Source organism: Amblyomma maculatum, chromosome 7 (assembly GCF_055883805.1).
Source record: "Amblyomma maculatum isolate TAMU_Amacu chromosome 7, ASM5588380v1, whole genome shotgun sequence".
Taxonomy (NCBI): domain Eukaryota; kingdom Metazoa; phylum Arthropoda; class Arachnida; order Ixodida; family Ixodidae; genus Amblyomma; species Amblyomma maculatum.
The window spans coordinates 53,449,674-53,461,125 of NC_139350.1; the positions used below are offsets into that span (position 1 = coordinate 53,449,674).

The 11,452-nt window shown below is 45.2% G+C and overlaps 2 pseudogenes; one reads left to right on the top strand and one right to left on the bottom strand.

Annotated features, from left to right (window-relative positions):
• Positions 1-8,104: 8,104 nt before the first annotated feature.
• On the bottom strand, positions 8,105-10,939 carry LOC146183219 (uncharacterized; annotated as a pseudogene).
• On the top strand, positions 9,549-10,744 carry LOC146183220 (uncharacterized; annotated as a pseudogene).
• Positions 10,940-11,452: the final 513 nt, after the last annotated feature.

Here is an 11,452-nt window from a genome sequence, read left to right on the forward strand (position 1 = left end):
TTCTTAGAACTGTTTGAATGGGGAATACTGATAAACAAAACTTTCAGGCGAATTCTGTGCTACAGACACTTTTTAAGTCTCATGATAAGGTTTTACTTTGTGCACTTATTCTAGTACTGCCTCTGACCTTGTGTTTGTTTTTTTAGAGCGTGAAATCTGTCCCCGCGGTAAAACTTCGGAAAACGATCCAGGCTGGTGCTTTGAACTTCAAGATCAGAGAAGGTCAAAGCAGGACTTAGTCTATTTCGCTATACTGTCAAGCTATCTCTCTAAGCATAGTATATGTCACGTGATCAACCATGAGATTGGATTATTGGTTAATTGTACATGTATTTCGATCAATTACTGAGCCAAATTAATTGATATTTAGTAAATTGCAATTAAAATCTAAATTTTATCTGCAACATCGAACCGTATACCGTTGGAAAACTTAGGCCAAGTGTAATGGCACTGTGCTAGTTAACGATCCGCGATAATCTGCGTTAATTAGTTAATTTTGTATAAAACCAAATTTTGAGCTGTTCCTTGCTGCTTCGAGGCAAGGAACAGGTTTGCCACGGCAGTCTTGATATGATGCTGATGGAGGAATTAAATAATTTTATGAATACACGGCCCCTCACTGACTTCGCGTGTGGTTAAAAGACAGCAGGGTACACTGGGAGAAGTGGTGGGCCCTATTGCCGACACACTGAAGTTCTGGGGCAAGCATGCTGTGGTCTCATGCGCTATGTAAAAGAGCTTGATTTCATTGAACGCAACAATCAAATAAAAAAATTGCAAGGTGCACATAGGTCTTCAACGTGCGGAAATGAGAAAGCATATAACTGCCAATTCATTAACTATCGCTATGCTATCTATCACTATATCTACTAATGCCAGAGACCTATCGTAACTGTCACTATCCGCAACGAACACTATCACCTCACTATCCGGGCCTATTACTATAATTTACTATTATTATCCGTAACAGTCACCATCATTACCTATCACTATTCATAACCATCACTATTTAATCTGATGCCGCCCCATGACCCATCCATCATCATCATCATCATCACCATCATCATCATCAGCCTGATTATACCCACTGCAGGGCGAAGGCCTCTCCCATATGTCAGTATGGGAGATGTCAGTATTCACAGAACGTTGCATGTTAGGAAAGCAGAGAACTTGAGAAAAATGAGTGTTAGCCCGAAAATTCCCTAAATGCCAGCTGCTCCGTCAACGTTTGTGGCGATCCCACAACAAAGAAAATTTTCAACTTTGTTGTGCTTGTAAAGGCGGCTGCTAAACCTATTGGCAATCACGAACATGTGGAACGTGTGCCGTCTTATAGATTGACTAGGAAGCGATAGTCTTTCGTGACTCACAATTAGCTGCAAGTGATTACATGCAAATTCATACAGTGAGTTGTTGAGTGGAAGGTGACATGGATTCCAAGACTTCATTAGAAGTCAATTGCAGGATCAACGGCTTTAATGTGTTTCGTGCTTCAGTGATGCGCTTTTGGAGACTTGAATGATATTGGCTTGTTGCTATCGTTAGCGCGATAACACTCTTCGGCAGAGGTTTTCCTAAAGGCCGCTGTACGCTCGTTTTTAAGGCGCTGCGCCCATCCGCCCTCCGCTTGCTGGCAGATGCGCTTGGGCACAGGAGGCGCATAGGGTGCTATACGGTCACTTTGGTGCATGCGACTGAGGCGGATCACTGCAGCGCTCTGATTGGCGAGCCTGCTGCCTCGAATGTAGGAACTGCATATGGCGGCTGCGGTGGTGACTTTGGGAATTTTTTTCTCTTCATGGTGGCTATCATTGGCTATCAAATCGATTTGTATCCTAGCTGTAGATTTCTTGAGTCTCTATATATAAAACACAAACAGTATGAATTGACCATTAGTAGAGCGATTAAGTTGCCGGCGATGCAATCATCCAGACGTACGTACACGTCAGCGGCGTCTGCTTTTGCCATCTACTTGGTGTGTTTGAATTAATACTGAAAAGAAGGTGGCACAAATTTTTTCGAGTACTTCCAGACGTAAACATCGAAAGGTAAAGTGTATATGTTCATATCTCCCCTGTTTGTTTTCATGCATTCACTTTGGTATAGCACTCGCGGCAAAGATGGAGGATTGGGCCATTTAATGTTTTCACCAACGTTACTGCCTAAATGCATTTTATAACAAGCCTATTTTATTGTGAGGAATAGACTCCAAAGCATAAACAAACATGCGCACCATTTGAAACATGTACAGTACTATTTGCTATGCAGTTCATCCCGGTGGTAGCAATCTCTTAGTAGCATACATTTCGTCACATATTCCACATTTCTGGCTGAAACATATAGCTGTGGTATTGCATATGGGATGCATTTGCAGAAAGAAAATGTGTTTAGGTTCATGGCAGTAACAAACTTTCAAAAGTGGATACCATAGCAAATGATTCAAACAGTGCATGTTCAAATTATCTGTAAATTTGAGTATGTTTACTTTTTCAGACATTTCAAATAGCTAATCAATTATTTATTTGTATTCAGTTTGTTTTTGAGTACTATTCATGTTCGATTCAGCAGCAAGACTATGCTATTCATAATCAGTTCGGTTGACAAAACGTACAATTTGCATGCCCCCAGTGTATAATACCACAGTTTCTCCACCTCTGTGCTCAGTGCTGCCTATATTAATGAGTGTCTTCATCTCAAGTGCAGCATAAACTTCATTTTCTTGACCTAAGCCGTTAGGTCTTCCTAGGTTTCATGTGTGTGCACTGCTTTTGTGATTTCAGACACTGAAAGTTGCAATATAAAATCTGGCAATTGAGCGTAAGCATGCAACATACTCAAGCTACTCAGCTGCGGAATGTACTAAAAAGAATTGTTACGAATTGAGACAGCCTCTACCAGGCAAACTTCTAGTGAAATATTTGCAGTTATTGTTGAGCACAAAATAAAAAGTATGGCACAACTGTGCTGCTGTTAAGGATGAGTTCATAAAGTTTTCGAAACATTGCATAATATGCAATGACGTTTTTAAATAGAGATATGTAAATATATTATGTTTTGTGTGGAATGAGTGCTGCATTCTTCTGTTGTAGTTTTATTTTAGTGTTTTATACACTTAAAACAATCCAGCTAAGAGTAACCGCTGAGAAGTTGTGACACTGCACGGCAGAATAATCGTACACGGCTGGAGTGGTCAGTTGGCACCAAGAAATACTAAGCTTCCACTGCCTTGCATTGGCTAAGAATTCTCATCTGTACAGGTAAACTGACTAGGGGTTAATTGTAAAACAATCATAAAGTGTGTAGGCATGTCCTTTAGTTGCCAGGCTAGCATGCATACTTGATAGAATTTGGGCTTTACTGTGAACATGAAAAACTATACTTCTGTGACAATTGTGCACTTATCTCCCCGAGTCTTTTGTTTTGTTTACATAAATTTACTGGAAGCCCATGCATCAAGTTCATTGTGGAGTGAACACATAAATCCTCAATGCATTTGAAGGAACAAAAACCAATTGTGGTATGTAAATACACAGTCCAGTCCTCTAAAAGAGCCATGGCAAAACTGCACCTTGTGGAATCAAATTAAAATTCTCCTCTGAAAATTATAACGTCCTCTGAGAAATAAAACTGTGCTTGGAAGTGCAAACTGTCAAATAAAAGGAAAATGGAAGAAAGTGAGTGTGTGTGGATGTTAGGAATTCTTGCCATGGAAGGCCTTGCCTTACAAACCCCAACATTTTATACTTGGTGGCTTTTATAAGAAGCAATGAATGCGAAGATAAGACGCAGATGCAATAAAGCAGCATTGAACTGCAAGGGGTTTACTAGGTCAATATTATTTTATATAATGAGAAAGGTGCTGAAAATCTTGTCATTACAAGAAAAATGCTTTTTAATGACTGTTTATGATCGCCTAGCCTGTCTGAGACTGATTACAAATATGCTGACGATGTCCACCAGTCAACCGTTCGAAATTATGGTTGCATTTTGTACTGACACTTATTCCCTTAATCAACTGAAACTGGCAATGCTTTTTTAATGCTGCCTATGCTTAAAACGCCATATAGTATAGCTTTAGTGTCTTGGATTGCTAATTCCTCACTGGAATTTGTGTATTGATAGGCACTTGGAGGTTTCTGGGTCATTTAACAATATCACCAAGTTGCAGGAGTAACGTAAAGAGCACATTTGGGGCTTTGGCCAACTGCTGAAGGATCCTTCATTAGAGAGTCTGTCTCTACAAAAGCATTGAATGTAAATGTATGGATCGGTGAGGTTTTGCATGACTGTGAGAGGATGCATGCATATGTATTAACCATTTGCAGCTCACCCATGTGTGCCACTTAGTAGCTCAAATAGCATCTGCCTTCCAATGGAAACATGCCGCCAAGATACTAAAAATGTTGACGATCGTATGCTTGTTTAAGCACTTACTGTAGGGCTACTTGGCTCATATTGACTAATGGAAAGGCGTAAGGACACAATCACTGGAAAAGATGAGGAATATAAAGAGTGCCTTTCTTATTCCTCTTCTATCCTGTGATCGTGTTCTTGCACCGTTCTATTAGTCATCTTATGCTGGATTACCATTTCTACTTAAGTTGGGGACAACCCAGAGGGCTGTGGATCGAAAAATGGTAGGGGTAACATTAAGAGATAGGAAGCGTGTAAAGTGGGTCAGAGAAATAACTCAAGTTACCGATATTCTAGTTGAAATTAAGAAGAAATGGGCATGGACAGGACATGTAGTGCGAAGAGAGGATAACCGATGGTCGCTGAGGGTAACAAACTGGATTCCAAGGGAAGGAAAGCGTAGCAGGGGGCGGCAGAATGTTAGATGGGCGGATGAGGTTAAGAAGTTCGCAGGGGTCAAGTGGATGCAGCTAGCACAGAACCGGATTAAGTAGAGAAATATGGGAGAGGCCTTCGCCCTGCAGTGGGTATAGTCATGCTGCTGCTGATGATGATGAATGCGTAATAGCGCCCTCGCTTCACTGCCACTGGAAGATTCTAGTTTGTACCTGGTTCAACAGCAATGGGTTTAAACCACAGCACCAGATCCTGTTCGCCTGTAGAGTTCATGTTGTACAAAATGTCATTCTGTCGTGTGTTAGATGCGTGTAGGTTTTATATCCATTGCTGATTGTATTCTTTTCTTTTTGTTCTTTAGCTTGTATTTCGATGTTTCTTTTTAGGTGTTTCCGGATTCATGCACAAATTTCTGTGAAGCTTTCTGGATGCGTTCCTGCCTGTGCTGTAGTGTGTTCATTTCATTCTCAGGCATTGTCACGTGTCATTTCCCTTCATTCACTCTCCAGGCCTATTGGGCTGCATCGAATAACATTGGCCAGCACTACTGATTCTTGTGTGCCCTATTTTCTGCCTTTCATTTCCACTTTGTTCCCCTTAATACTGAAGAGAAAGTAGTCCATGCAGTTTCACACTTAGCAGACCCTGTTTGCTCTACTGCATAGTTCCCAAGTATCTGATGGAGGAGGGCTGTTGTAATGCAGTATAGTGACGCGCACCACACATGACATGTTATAGTTATGGTCACACCTTGTGGACTAACAGACAATACTGTTTCCTCTTTGAGTATTGTGGATAACCATATTGTGGGGTTCTTTTCTACCAGAAATTGAATAAATGGATCAGTTGGCAAAGCACTAATCTTTCTTATTTATTGAAATTCTGTTTTGTTCACGTAGCAGCCTTGTACTGTAGTGTCAAATCACACTTGTGTAGCATTGCACACTAATGTCTCTGCTCTTTACTAGGCGGTCAAGGTTAACCATGGCTCTCTTTCCCAGAGGCAGGCGTCTCCTAATTTCATGGCTGCAGTCTCCTTCCGGGGTAATCTTGGAGCCCAAGAAGAGAAAATCTGTCACAGCGTCCACTTCTTGTCCCTTGATGCTCCAGGACTTGATAAGGCAAGACGCCATGATCTGTCTTTTTAATGTTCAGTTTAAGCCCAAACTTCTCACTCTCTTCTTGTACGCGCATCAGAAGTCTCTTGAGTTCCACTTCACTTTCCGCCATTAAAGTGGTATCATCCGCATATCTAAGGTTGTTGATACGTTTTCCAGCAATCTTCACTCCAGCTGAAGACTCGTCCAGACCGGCCTTCCTCATGATGCACTCTGCATATAGGTTAAATAGGCAGGGCGACAGTATGCAACCTTGCCTCACTCCTTTCTCAATCGGAAACCAATCAGTAAGACCATGCCCAGTTCTGACTGTGGCCTCTTGCCCTTCTTACAGGTTCCTGAGGAGACAGATGAGGTGAATTGGAACTCCCATCTCTTGGAGAGCTTGCCACAATATGCTGTGATCTACGCAGTAAAATGCTTTCGCATTATCAATAAAGCAGAAGTAGATGGGTTTCTGGAACTCTCTTGCTTTTTCCATGATCCAGCGAAGGTTGGAAATTTGGTCTCTAGTTCCTCTGCCCTTGCGAAACCCAGCTTGCACGTCCGGAAGCTCCCGATCCACATACTGCTGCAGCCTACCTTGAAGGATTTTCAACATCACCTTGCTAGCATGCGAAATAAGTGCGATCGTGCGGTAGTTGGAGCGGTAACAAGCAACCATCGCAAACATACTTCACGAAGCATCAAGCAGTAGATTGGTGCTGATGCCTCGACGCTTCTCCGTACAGCCAAAATCGTTTCGCGCAAGTAAAGTACAGTTTTCAGAAAAGTCACTTCACATCCACGGCATTTCTGAAGCCAGAACACACACGAAACACGATTGATATCAGTGATCAACACGTAACACGAACAACATCGTGCGCTTGCGATCACTGAAAGCAAACGAATGAACGGGATTAGCAGAACAGCTCGAAATTCAACATTCGGAAAACAAAGCGTGCGCAGTGAGATTTTCGCCCGTAACAGATATACTTGCAGGCGATTTCACCAACTTGACAATGCAGCAGGCGTTCCGAACGTATCACTTTCGCTACACTCCCACTTATTGTCGCTGTTATAAAACTGACTGCGCTCACGAGTAATCAATTCACTGCGAGAAGCTGCTTCTTGATGCTGTCCGTGAAAATCCTGCAGTGATCACAAGCGGCTCTAAAGAAACACGTCGAGGCACCGCAGCTGTGTAGCAGTAGTACATCTTTCGTAGGTCTGATGGCCTTTCGTCAACGCAGTGCAGGCCAACTCAACTGGGGGAACTGTCACTCGACGCTGGTGCACAAGTAAACGGAAATTTCCAATTGGTCGCTTTGAATAATCGCAATAAACGAGCAATAGCGACACGATGCCACTATTATATGTTTCATCGACAGGCACCACCCACCTAGGCCTGGTTTCGCACTACACTCGGTCAGCGTTTCGCGAACGGCCATCTTTGCAAAAGTAGGAGGGGCTTGCGATGCGCCTCCGAGGACTCATGCGACCGATGCGCCCAAGAGTTGAAGTTGACCAACTTGATCCGCCACCCGAGCGAAGGGCGGATGCGTCCGCCCGCCCTATTATTATGACCTTGCGGATGAGCCTTCGAGCGGATGGGCGCAGCACCCAAAAACAATCATATAGCGGCTTTAACTCAGTAAGGTAACAGCTCCGCCGTGGTGGTTGCAATGGCTAGGGCGCTCGAATACTGGGCCCTAAGTGGCGGGATCGAATCCCGGCCGTGGCGGCCGTTTTTCGATAAATGCGAAAAGCAAGGCACCCGTTTGCTGTGCAATGTCACTGCATGCTAAGAACCCCAGGTGGTCGAAATTTCCGGAGCCCTCCACTACGGCGTTTGTTATAACCGGAGTTGCTTTGGGACTTGAAACCAAACAGTAAAGTAACGGATATTTTGAAGACGTGCCCTGAGAGCACGAACATGGCACGCGCCGCTGAGCCAAGCGAGGTGAGTTAACATTGGTCGCAGCCCTAGAAATTGACTATGAGACCGCCGGACACTTTGCAGTCAACTGATACTTGTCCGAAACGTACTTGTTATGCGACATGAGCAGTGCAGTGCCGGTTCGCGGCTCAGTGTCTAAATGACTGTATGGATGGATGAATGGAGGGATAAGGCTGAACCCTTCGAATCTGGCGGCGGCGTCACAGGCCGCCTAGCTGCGGCAGTAATAAATTTGTACCTATTCTTGCTTTGATTTCAGCCACCAATCAGGTAATCTTTGTATGGTTATTTCTACCCATTCAAAGTCCATTTTTCCTCCACTATTCTAAACATCAATGCTTTGACTAAATCTGCCCCGTTGCCTTGAACTATATGGCGGAGCCCTTTACAGGAAATTATTAAGTGTTCAGACATTTACTCATCCTCTATACACGCACTGCACAGCGTGTCTGTCCCTTGGTATTTGACTGAGTGCGTCTTAGTCCGCAGTACGCCTGTCCTAGCCTTGAACAACAATGACCTGCGCCTAGAATTATCATGGTGATTTTATTTGGCTACTTCCTGCTTGAAAGTTCTGTACATTTCCAATACTGGTTTGGTCTCCATCCCTGTTTTCCACAAACCTCTCTCTGTTTCTATTACCTTTTTCTTAACTCACAATTTCTTGCTAGTGTCCCTACTGTTATCCAAATATTTGCCTGCTAATGTTTTTGTCCGCCTTCTCCATTTTGTGTCAGCAGTCCTCATGTATAGGCAGCTGAAGACTTTCTTAGCCCACCGCTTTTCTCCTATTTATTTCAATCGCTTTTCAGATGCTATCTTGCTGCCGGCTGCCCTGCTCGCAAATGAAGGCCATCCCAGGTCCCCCTGCACAGCTTTATTTGGCGTATTCCCATGAGCTACCAAAGCAAGCCTACCTACCCCGCGCTGTTTAATTTCCAACCGTGCTTGGACCTTTGATCTCATACACCGGACTTCATTGGCAAAAGTCTTACTAGGAACCATCACCCCTTTGCAAATCCCTTGCACCACCTCATACCTATTGTAATTCCACAGTGCCCTGCTTTTCATGATGGCTGTTTTCTTCCTACCCTTAGCTGCTATATATTTTTCATGCTACGTTAGATATTCAGCTCCATTATTTATCCACACCCCAAGATACTTGTACTTACCCACTACATCCAGCATGTCCTCCTGTATCCTGTGTTCGCCATTCTCATTGTCATTAAAAATCATGACTGCCGAGTTTTCATTGCTAAACTTCAGACCTAATTTATCTCCCTCTGTACCGCAGATATCCAACACCTGAGAATCTACCCTGTTGTCAGCCATTAGTACTATATCACCTGCATTCATTATTCCTGGTAATAACAATTCGATAAATTCTCCTTGCTTGAACGCGCATATCAGGCGCATGGCATCGTCCTCTTTGAGGCCTCGGTTTCTGTTAGATACCCTTCTAATCATGCTGAGTGTCTGTTCGGTTGTAGTCTTGATCTTTGTGACGGCGGCGTGTGCCTTCCCGTCGGTCTGAAGTAGTAGGCCGAGGATCCTAATCTGTTGTGTTGGCTTGATGGCCGTTCCGTCGATGGTGACAATCACGTTCGGCGGCAGCTCTTTCTTGGATTTTCCCGGTTGGATCATAAGCAGCTCTGATTACTGGGGAGCGCAGCTCAGTCCGCATGACTTCGCGTGTCGCGGGTTACCTACTCCACCCCTTATCTCCAGCGGACGAAGGCAAATAGGGACACCCTAAACCCGATGCTTCGTAAGGCAATAAAGCAGCACTGGGCATACCCATATACTCGTCCACGCAAAGACTGCTAGACATGGGCGCCCACAACACAGTGGAGGAGCTCATTGAAGCCAACCTCTCTAACCAGAGAATCCAGCTCAGTCACACGAAACATGGACGAGCCGTCCTACGCAAAATAGAATGGCTACCCCTCAAGGATACCTCTCAGGTTACCACTAGGATACCCCTCAAGGAAGCTCTTCCGGAAGAGTGGAAGACGACCATTCAGACCAAACCCCTTCCCCGGAACATGACGCCGGGCAACGACGACGAGAGGCGCATCGCGCGGGCCAAAGCCATAGCCCGGAAGCTGGAAGAGAGCCCCAGGGTCCTCTACGCGGACGCCTCGATCCGAAAACACAGTGACCGTGCAGCGGTGGTGGTTACGTCAAAAGACAGGCTGATCGTCAACGCGTCCGTAAAGACAACAGACTCCGCAGTTGCCGAAGAAGCGGCCGTGGCCTTCGCACTCGCACAGCCGAGCGTGGACGCCGTGGGGTAAAGCTTCCGCAGAGGGGTAATCCACTCCGCGGCCCGAGACATTCTATCCAAGTGCAAGCTTCTGGGAAAAGCCACAGAGCTCGTGTGGGTCCCGGCTCACTCGCAGGTAGCAGGCAGCACCATCGCAGACTACCATGCCCGAAAGATGTCAATCTGGGGCGAGAACGAGCCGGAAGAGCTACCGCATCCGGTTACCAGCTTTCGGGAGATAACCCGTATGTATCGTGAGGAAAGGTGCGGACTGCCAGAACCGCACCCCAAACTCACCAGGCAACAACAGACGATCCTGCGACGAGCGCAGGCGGGATCGCTTGCGCATCCCGTACTGATGAACCGCATGTACCCTGCGGAACGCGATATGCTCTGTCCTTTCTGCAAAAAAACAAAAAGGCACCCTGCCGCACGTTTTGGCAGAATGCAGAAAACTCAAGACCCCCCTCCTCCCCTTCCCACCAATACCCCCAATCCCCAACCCCTTGAGCGATGGGAGACCTTAAGTTATCCAGCCCCGCCCTATCCATCCAGCTCGCACTGACGGACAGCGGCCAGGAGCTGCTGGGAACATATGGGTCCTGCAACTAGGGAACCACCCCATCTGGTGCAACCATGCGCCACCGAATTATTTCGGGCACGATAAATGTTGATTCTTCCTCCTCCTCATTTCTTGAAGAATTAAAGGCTGATGCTGAGTCCACTCCACCCTAGTTTAGCCTCTAATCCTTGAAGGTACAGCATGAACAACAAAGGTGACAGAGGACACCCTTGCCTAAGCCCCCTCTTTACCTCTACAGGCTTCGATAGCTTTTTCTATTGTATAGGCTCCTGGTTAGCTTTATAAATATCTTTTATAAGATTGCTTATTCCACCTTCCACACCTAATACGTCCAGAATGCCCCATAAGTCTTCTTGAAGTACAATATCGTAAGCTCCTTTGATATCCAGAAAAGCTAGCCATAGGAGTCTGCGTTTCTTTTCTGCTACCGCAGTGCACTGTGCCAATGAGAATAGATTGTCCTCTAACCTCGTTTGCTTCCAGAAACCATTCTGCAGCTCACCTAGCACCCTCTCGCACTCTACCCATGCTTGCAGTCTGTCCTTTATAATCTACATCACCACCCTGTAGACCATTTATGTTATTGTTATGATAGCATGACGGGATGACAGCACGAGTAGCGCCACCTGTCGTGCGCAAATCGAACTGCTGTCTATAAAAGCTTTACAGAGAAGCGGCTGAATATTATCGCAGACGAACCGGAAGTGCCAGAGCGCGTTGCCAACTGGGTTTCATAA